Consider the following 10303-nt stretch of genomic DNA (forward strand, 5'->3'; position numbering starts at 1 on the left):
ACCAAAAAAACCCCCCAAAACCCCCCCAAAAAACAAAAAACAAACAAACAAACAAACAAAAAACCAGGGGCAGGAAGAAAGCTCAGCAGTTAAGAGCATTTGTTATTCTTCCAAAGGACCAAGCAGGTTCCCAGCATTTACATAGGGAGACTCATACTTGCCTATAGCTCTGGGGGATTTATTGCCTTCTTCTGGACTCCTTGGGCATGTCCACAGGTGGCAAAAATTCACATAGGCACATGTGTACAGAAAAATAAAATAGATGTTAATAAATAAGATGTTTTGTTTTTAAGTTAGCATGCAAAATAATGGCTTTTATTATGGCTTTCTCATTTTTATATGTCATTATACTTTGCTCTAGCCCCACCTCACCACCTTCTCCCATCTCCTCTGCCACTCTCTCCCTGGTCCCTTCCTCTCCCCAAGCAGTACCCCTTTCTGCTTTCATATCACATGGGACATAAAAATAAACTTCTACAGAGGTGAAATTCCTGTGTTCAGAGCTGAACGTGGTGGTGCACACCTGTAATCCAGCACTCCGGAGGCTGAGGCAGGAGAATCAGTTCAAGGCCATCCTCGGCGATATTACATAGTAGAGTTCGAATCTAACATGGGGTACATGAGACTTTCAAAAAAAAGCATTTAAAAAATCTTATATTCAAGGAGATAAGAAAAAGTAATGAAAATTCCCCTAAGTTACTAGATTCTTCTGTCTTTAAAATGGGTGATGCCTGAGGTAGGAACGGCATGCTGCTTGTAGGCTACGAGACTGCCCTTGAGGTTTCATTTTAAATAACGTTTACATTGGAAATAGGGATAAATATATTATTTATTAATTGAGCTCTACATTTTTCTCTGATCCCCTCCCTGCCGCTCCCCTCTCCCCTTCAACCCTCCCCCAAGGTCCCCATGCTCCCAATTTACTCAGGAAAGCTTGTATTTTTCTACTTCCCATGTAGAGTATATCCATGAAAGTCTCTCTTACTGTCTGCACTGTTGTCTAAGTTCTCTGGGATTGTGGTTTGTAGGCTGGCTTTCTTTGCTTTATGTTTAAAAACCACCTATGAGTGAGTACATGTGGTAATTGTCTTCCTGTATCTGGGTTACCTCACTCAAAATAATGTTTTCTAGCCCTATCCATTTTCTTATAAAATTCAAGATGTCGTTATTTTTTTCTGCTGTGTAGTACTCCATTGTGTAAATGTACCACATTTTTCCTGATCCATTCTACAGTCAAGGGACATTTAGGTTGTTTCCAGGTTCTGGTTATGACAACTGAAGCTGCTATGAACATAGTTGAGCACATGTCCTTGTGGCACGATTGAGCATCTTTTGGATATATACCCAAAAGTGGTATTACTGGGTCTTGAGGAACGTTGTTTACTAATTTTCTGAGAAATCACCACACTGACATCCAAAGGGGTTGTACCAGCTTGCATTCCCACCAACAGTGCAGAAATGTTCCCTTTTCCCCACAACCTCTCCAGCATAAGTTGTCATCAGTATTTTTTATCTTGGCCATTAGGGTGTAAGATGGAATCTCAGAGTTGTTTTGATTTGCATTTCTCCGATGACTAAGGATGCTGAACATTTCCTTAAGTGTCTTTCAGCCATTTTAGATTCCTGTTGAGCTGTTGAGAGTTCTCTGTTTAGGTCTGTACCCCCCCCCCCTTCTTGATTTTTCGAGACAGGGTTTCTCTGTGGTTTTGGAGCCTGTCCTTGTAGACCAGGCTGGTCTCAAACTCACAGAGATCCGCCTGCCTCTGCCTCCCGAGTGCTGGGATTAAAGGCGTGCGCCACCACCGCCCGGCTTGTACCCCCTTTTTTTTTTAAATTGGATTATGTGATCTTTTGGTGTCCAATTTCTTGAGTTCTTTGTATGTTTTGGAGATCAGACCTCTGTCTGATGTGGGGTTAGTGAAGATCTTTTCCTATTCTGTAGGCTGTCGTTTTGTCTTATTGATCATGTCCTTTGCTTTACAGAAGCTTTTCAGTTTCAGGAGGTTCCATTTATTTATTGTTTTTCCCTCAGTGTCTGTGCTGCTGTCTGTGCCAATGCGTTCAAGTGTACTTCCCACTTTCTCTTCTATAAGGTTCAGTGTGGCTGACTTTATGTTGAGGTCTTTGATCCATTTGGACTTGAGTTTTGTGCATGGTGATAGATATGGGCCTATTTTCATTCTTCTACATGTTGATATCCAGTTATAGCAGCACCACTTGTTAAATATGCTTTCTTCTTTCCATGGAAATAGGTATTTGATGATGAAAAGCCACTGATGTCTATTTAAAAACATGTCTCATAGCAACATTCACGAGGGCTAACATGAAAGCAGTGTCCACGCACAGGACACACACAAGCAGAAGGCAGCATATCATACACTGTAAAATACAGTTCAGGGAGCTGGAGAAAAGGCGTAGCAGGTAAGAGCAAAGGGTTGGTTCTCTGTAACTCCAGGTTCCGGGGATCTGACACCCTCTTCTCGCCTCCAAGGGCACCAGGCAAGCATGTGGTATATATACATATATTCAGGGAAAACACTCATACACATAAAAATAATACTGTTCGGCTTTAAGAAGGGAGAGTTTCCAGAAGTGTACTTCAGTGTGGTATATGTATATATATCACATGCTTGCCTGGTGCCCTTGGAGGCTCCTTAGGACGCCAGTGAGGTCAGCCTCAGAGGGAAATAAGATGATAGTTGCCAGGCAGGCTGTGGGGTGGGAAGTTACTGTGAAATAGGACTGAGTTTCACTTTTGCAAGATGAGGCATGCTTTCGAGAAGGCTGTGGCTATCTGTCTAACAGTGTGAATCTACTACTTAACTATTCAAGTTCAAAACGCTGAAGACAATGGCCCTATGAGCATCTTGCCACAATTATTTTTTTATTTTTTTTCTTAATTTATTTATTTATTGAGGATTTCTGCCTCCTCCCCGCCACCGCCTCCCATTTCCCTCCCCCTCCCCCGATCAAGTTTGAGGTAAAGGGAATACAAGAAGAGGGTTCTGCAGCCATTGCCACCGTCATTCATCCATTCCTGTTCTGACAGATCTTTAAGGCTGGTTCTGTTTTTCTGCTATTACAATCAACACTGTAAGCAACATCCTTGTGTGTGTTAGGTAGAGTTCAAATCTAAAGTTTTCTCATCCTGGGATGGGGTTGCTCGCTTGTGACCCACGAAGCCTTAGCATCACGTGAACTGAGAATAGCAGCATATGATGTAATCCCAGGACCAGAGAGATGGAGGCAGGAAGATAAGAAGTTCGAGGCCACCCTTGACTACACTGGAAGCTCAAGATCAGACTGGGCAGCGTGGAACTCCATCCTAACTGGAGAGAGAGACAGAGACAGAGTAATGATATTTGTGTTTTAATAAATAAAGTTTGCCTGAGCATCAGAGTGCAAAGCTAAGCCACTAGAGACCAGGAGGTTGTAGCCCACACCTTTCCCAGTACTTGGAGATAGAGGCAGATGTATCTCTGTGAGTTCAAGGCTACCCCGGGCTACACAAGATCAATCCAAAAACAGATCCAAGTAGTGGTAGCTCACACCTTTAATCCCAGTGTTTGGGAGTCACACACCTTTAATCCCAGCACTGGGGGATGGATGTAGAAGTGATATGGCTGGGTGGAGAGAGGAATATAAAGGGGAAGAGACAGGAACTCACTGGAGTGCGGAGTCTGAGAATTCCTGGAGACAGAATCTTGCTCTTTCGGCCTGAGTATTTGGTAGAGGTAAAAGGCCTCTCTAGTGATTGGCTGCTTTGCTTTTCTGATTTGTTTTATTGTTTTATTATTCATGGGAGAGAGAGAGAGAGAGAGAGAGAGAGAGAGAGAGACTGACTCGTACCTCCCCAGTTTGTTAAGGTACAAACTGAATATATCACCACTTGTTGATTGGCAACTCAACCTTCCTTTTCTCGAATCACCTCTTTGACTCCTTGTCCACTGGGTGTCTCAACAGGATGACAGGATCTGAGGAACTTTCCTATACTTGATGTGAATTTGAATATGGATATACCTTCCGTATTCAAATCTCTTAAAAAAGGAATTTGGGTTTGTTTTGTTTTAATTTTTAAATTTCCTTACTCTATAGCCCTGGTTGTTGCATGGTGGTGAGATGTCCCACCAAGCCCAGCTGAAAGAGGAGTTTCATTGGTGGTTGGTGAATATGATTTTTTTGCTGCCAGGTATTCCTTTAATTTCCATAAGCCAACGAGTCTTCCTTCAACTTTCCTTTTAGTTTGATGACTGTCCTGAATTCTGCCGACTAACAGCTCAGGCAGAACACTCGGAAAAGACCTCCTGCCCACAGCCCTTGTTTGCAGTCTTTCTTGTTGTGTGGGAGGTAGTCCATCATCTTGAACACACTTTACTCTAAATAGAAACTTTTAAAAGTCAGTGGAAACTTTGTGTTTTTTTCTTCTTCCCCAAGCTGCTTCATTTGGGCCCAGGCCAAGAAGGCAGTTAGCAACCTCAGTTCAACCATAACTGTTTCCCTTCCGGTGTTAACGGTGACTTCACTACTGGTGAGATCCAAACCCGCGTGACTTTCTGAAGGGATCTGAGCAGCTCGTGATCCACCACACGGGAGGTGAGTTGTGTAACACAGAGGATGCAGTGATGGGAACATGGGGGGGGGCGTGGACCCTGCTTTCGCTACCCAGCAGAGCCACGGGTCTAACTTTTGCAGTCGGGAACCCCGTGTGAAGGGTTTCTTCTCTGAATGATGGGGAAGGAAAAAGTCAGAAATGGAGAAACAGTGTGGAGAATGAAGAAGAAAAAGGAGCAGGGGCTTTCCATTCCTTGCCCTGTCCTTCCTCTTTTTTAAAATTTTAATTGTATGTGCATTGGTGTTTTGCGTACATGTACGTCTGTGAGATGGTGCGGGATCCCCTGGAATCAGAACTACAGACAGCTCTGAGCTGCCATGTGGGTGCTGGGAATTGAACTGGAAGAACAGCTAGTGTTCTTAACCACTGAGCCATCATCTTTCCAGCCCATGTCCTTCCTCTTTTGGTTGGGGTTGAGGGAGGGGCTTTGGGAAGCTCTACTCAATGTTTCCCAGTTTAACTTCTGCATTTTTCAGTCAGAGTCCTTTGGGATGCCCCTGCAAGTGTCCAGAGTCAGAGCCAACACATAGAGACTCAGCTTCTCAAGTGGGTCTGTCGAGATGTGCGAATTGGCAGCTTGCGGATTCTGGGCTGGTCACTCATGGGAGTTGCTGTCTTGTGCGCTTTGGGGCACCGGAGTGAAGGCAACAACCTCTAGAGAACACGTGATGACACAGTGAGGTGCGCAGCGGACCTAAACCATTAAGGAGATGCTACAGGCTACAGGAGATGCTACAGAATCAAAAGAAACTGTAGACTGACTGTGGGTGGAGTCAAGAAAGGGCAAGTGTTTAGCCAGCCAGGCAGAAGGTAGGGCTCTTGGCTTCCGACTAGCATGCTGGCTGGAGGGATGAGGTAGGATTACGACATCCCGGCTTGCAAGGTCATCTCCAGTCTCCGGGCTAGCTTCAAAGGTCAAATGCCCAGCTGGATTGATGCAGGACCTGGATTTCCCCTCCCCTATGGTACATGAATTCATTTTTCTGTTCAGGAAAGCCCTAGAACAGAGCCCCCGGCACTTTCCCTCACTGCTGCCCGAGGAAAAGGCATTTTCTGTACAAGTCAGGTGTTGGCAGTTTGCAGCTGCGCTCTGAGGGTAGAGCTCGGCATGCAGCGTCAAGGCAGAAATTGGGACTTACGAGTGGCACATGGGAGTTGGGGGGGGGGGCGGATGCATCACCTGAGGGTCCCAGTGGGTTATGGGATTAGAATGTGGAGTTGGGAGTGATCTCAGAGAAGATGCAGGCCAACTCGTTTTCTTTTGAGGCGGCATCTAAAATAGTCTGCGCTGGCCTTGAACTAACTCCTTATCCTCTTGCTGGTTCAAGTGCTGAGATTGTAGGTTTGTGCTGCCATGCCCTGCTCCAATGTTATTCTTTTTTTTAATTTATTTATTTATTAAGGATTTCTGCCTCCTCCCCCTCCCCCAATCAAGTCCCCGTCCCTCATCAGCTCGAGGAGCAATCAGGGTTCCCTGACCTGTGGGAAGTCCAAGGACCGCCCACCTCCATCCAGGTCTAGAAAGGTGAGCATCCAAACTGCCTAGGCTCCCCCAAAGCCAGTATGTGCAGTAGGATCAAAAACCCCATTGCCTTTGTTCTTGTTATTTTTTCTAAGGATGCAGGAAAGGAGTGCGTGTGCTACAGCACGGTGGTAAAGAAGAAAGATAGGAAGAATTCAGAAGTCCAGGAAAGATGGGCATTCTCTCAACTCGTGCAGACTGGGAATAGTAAATAGCCTGGTGTCTAACCATGCTGATCACCAATTGAAGCAAGATCAACCCTACAGGGGGCAGTGTTGAATCAGTATTAGCCATTTGGAATGGGGGTAGGGAGGAGATTGGGAAAGAGAATTTCTTTCTTTCTTTCTTTTTTAAAGATTTATTTATTTATTATGGATACAGTGTTCTATCTGCATGGTTCCATCAGACCAGAAGAGGGCACCAGATCTCATTACAGATGGTTGTGAGCCACCATGTTGTTGCTGGGAATTGAACTCAGGACCTCTGGAAGAGCAGGCAGTGCTCTTAACCTCTGAGCCATCTCTCCAGCCTGGGAAAGAGAATTTCTGTCTCCCAACTATAAGCCAAAAATGAGACCCGTGTTGGCACAAATTGGATTCTGAAAAAGAGGACATGAAATTGACAGGGTAGGGACATGGGGGCCTGACCTCAGAGGAGTTAAGAGGAGGAGTTAGGAGTGAATATCCCAGTTTCCAGCCTGCTTTAGAAACATTCTTATATCACATCTGTACCCAGAAGCTCACAGGGATAATTGAATACAATTTCATTAATTCTGCTTAATTAGGTGGGCATTCAGGTCCTGTCTGCATTTCTGCTATGGCCCAAGTGATTTTGAGATTGTCCGCAACTTCAATTTTTGTTAGTTTTTCTAAGAGATATTAAAATAAGTTTATAATTTCCAAGTGGATAGATGTCCAAAGCAGCCCCAGGAGGGCAGTGCTGGAGACAGCACCCCACACAGAGGCCTCTGGCTGTTAAACAGGTGCTTTTCTTGTTACCAGGAAGCAGCTCTCATAAGCCAGGTTTCCACTGACAGGGAAGCTTCCTCCATCGGCCCACAAAGGTCCAGCTACCTTGGACAAGGACATCTAGTTTTGGGTCAATTGGAACATTTCACGTCACCTCAAAACCCCACCCTGTTGACTGTTGTATAAAATCTTGCTTTTCTGCCATTTTGCTTTCTCTGCCCCCTCCCCCATAGTCTAGGCGGTTTGATCCCCAGTAAACTTTTCTGTCTACCCATGGTTTCACTTCACCCTTACTCACTCATTACACAGAGTTTTACTCCTTTGTAGCCTGAGGTTGTAGCTCTATCTGTGCTTTTTGGAATCTAAGGTTTTTGACTGATGACTAATTTTGTAAATAATGTTAGGCATAGTTTTGCATAAGTGATTGGCTATGAGATTTTGTATATTAGAACAAACATATATCGTCTCTGCTCTTTGAATGCTTATTTATTTATGTTTCTGTGCAAACCCCATGTGAAAATCAGAGAACAGCTCGAGGGAGTCAGTTCTTTCATTCTGCCAGGCTTGGAGCAAGCCTTGACCTGTGGAGTGAGCATCTCACAGTCCTGGCCCTGTGTTCCTTATTGGAACTGCTCACTTGTGAGACTCAGACTCTCCATTTGTGATGTGCCCAGCATAGAGCAGGTGTGTGCAGGCTGGAAAAGGGCCTTTTCCTGTCTCTGCTGGATTCTTAGTCACTTTTCTCACTGTTACTACAAAACACCGGAGAAAGGCACCTTAAGGACAGGTGTGTTTTTGCACACAGTTTGAGGGCACAGTCTCCCGCTGTAGGGAAGGGCGAGCTGTGGGAGCTGGAAGGAGTCTGCAGGAGGAGGGAGAGAGGGACATGGTGCTCAGTTACGTCTTTTACTTCAGTCTGGACCTTGGTGCACATTTAGAGTGGGTCTTCCTTCCTCAAACAAGTCGCTTTGGGAGCGTCGTCAAAGACAGACCAGACCCAGAGGTCTGGTGACCCAGGGTCAGACTCCATCCTCAAAGACACACCCAGGGGTCTGGTGACCCAGGGCCCTACTCAATCCTCAAGGACACACCCAGGGGTCTGGTGACCCAGGGCCCTACTCAATCCTCAAAGACACACCCAGAGGTCTGGTGACCCAGGGTCACACTTAATTTTAATGCCATGCTTAATTAACATGAATTTCAGTATGAACTGCAAAAAGATGGCTGCTGCTATTTTTATTCAAGAATACTTCATCTGGGGCTAAGGGAGGCCAAGGCAGAAGGCTGGCAAATTGAAGGCCTTCCTGTATTATAGAGTGAGCTCAAGACCAGCTTGAACAACTCAGTGAAGGTTCGTCTCAAATAAAAATTAGCACAAGGACTTAACAATGAGTCTGAGGGACTAAAGAGATGGCTGGGAGGTTAAGAGCACTGACTGCTCTTCCAGAGGACTCAAGTTCAATTCCCAGGATCTGCCTGGCAGCTCACAACTGTCTGTATTTCTAGTTCAGTGGTTTCAACACCCTCACAGACACACACACACACACACACACACACGCAAACGTCAATGCACATAAAATAAAAATAAATTGATTTTTAAAAAGATTTTTTTTACAAAAAAGAATGAGTCTGGGGTTAGCTCAGTTGATGGAGAGGTTGTCTAACACAAATGTGTTTCATGCCCAGTGTCACGTAAACCAGCCTTGAGATGGAATCCCTGGCTCCACGCGTGCTTTGACCTACTGAGCTATAGCCCACCCACACTTAAATCCCCCGCCCCATTATCCTGACATTTAATTATACCTCCGTGATTTATGTCTTTCAGGGTGGGGGTTGAGATGGGGTTTTTCTGTGTGGCTTGCACTCACCTGGAACTGTCACATAGATCAGGTTGGCCTTGAACTCAGAGATCCACCTGCCTCTGCCTCCCTAGTGTTGGGATTAAAGGAGTGTGCCACCAGTGCCCAACTCCTGTCTTCCTTTTTAATGACATTTTTCACTTTTTTCCTAGTGGGGTGTGTGTGTGTGTGTGTGTGTGTGTGTGTGTGTGTGTGTGTGTGTGTGTGTATCTGAGGCTGAAGTCACGAATCATCCTCTATAACTCTTCAAATCTTGCTGGGGATCCTGCCTCTGTTCTCACAGTCAGGTCACATGGCCCACCCAACATTTATGTGACTTTCTGAAGATCTGAACTCTGGTTCTCAATCCTGAGGGGCTAGTGCTTTAACCCGAGTCATCTCCCCAGTCTGCTCCACCCTCTCCCCCTCTCCCCCTCTCCTTCTCTGGCTCTTTCCCTCCCTCTCCCTCTTTAGTCTCTCCCTCTCTTGTTTTCTTCCTCCCTCCCTCTCTCTGTCCCTCTGTACTGCTCTTGTTCTCTCTTTCTCTCTTGTGTCTTATGTAACCCATCCGGCCTCTGATTCTCTCTGACTTTATTTGTTTTGAGTTGCAGACTCTTAAAGGGGTGAACTATGTTTTTGTCTGATCACTCTCAAACCCAGTAACTCTGGGTTTTCTTGAGACTGTGTTGCCTTCTCCTCTGTTCCTTTCCCACAGTCACAAAGCTTGCTTATGGACCACTGAGCTGTCACAGGCCACACAGGTTAAGGTGTCAGGTCAGGACACTGGGTCTGAATCCTAGCTCTGCAGTTTATGCTGTGTGATTTCCAGGATGCCCTGAGCCCCTCTGATCCAGTTCCTCACCTGCTGCTGGCTGATGTCTTTCTCGTTTGGTTGGGAGGAATGAGGACGCCATCCCAGACAATGCTGAGACCCTGGAGCCTGCAGGAGGCTTTGTTCTCAGCTGAGCTGTGCTGAGGGAGCAGGGGAGGGTCTCATTCTGCCTCTGCCTGGGCTGGAACATACTGTGGCCTGCTGTAACCTCAGAAACATCTAGAAGTAGCAGAGGCAACCAAGGGCCCCAGCTGAAAGCAAGCAAAGGCAGTGCTTTGAAGCCGGTGTGGACCCCGGGGGTGGAACATCTCTCCAGCAGCAAACGCCTCCAGAGCCCTCCAAAAATCACTTTCACTTTTAGCAAGCCCCCAGCTCAGTCGCGGGTGACGGGGTAGCCCCCACAAATGCAGCTCTCTCCAAATGGTGAGTCCTTGGCTATCTGGGCTTCAGAGGCCTCTATCCCCTGTCCCCTGCCCTTCCGGTGAGCTTCTCCTGCTCTGTCCCCGTGGGAAAGCTGCTGCTGACTTGGGC

The sequence above is a fragment of the Microtus ochrogaster genome (genome assembly GCF_000317375.1).
Source record: "Microtus ochrogaster isolate Prairie Vole_2 chromosome 14 unlocalized genomic scaffold, MicOch1.0 chr14_random_3, whole genome shotgun sequence".
Taxonomy (NCBI): Eukaryota; Metazoa; Chordata; class Mammalia; order Rodentia; family Cricetidae; genus Microtus; species Microtus ochrogaster.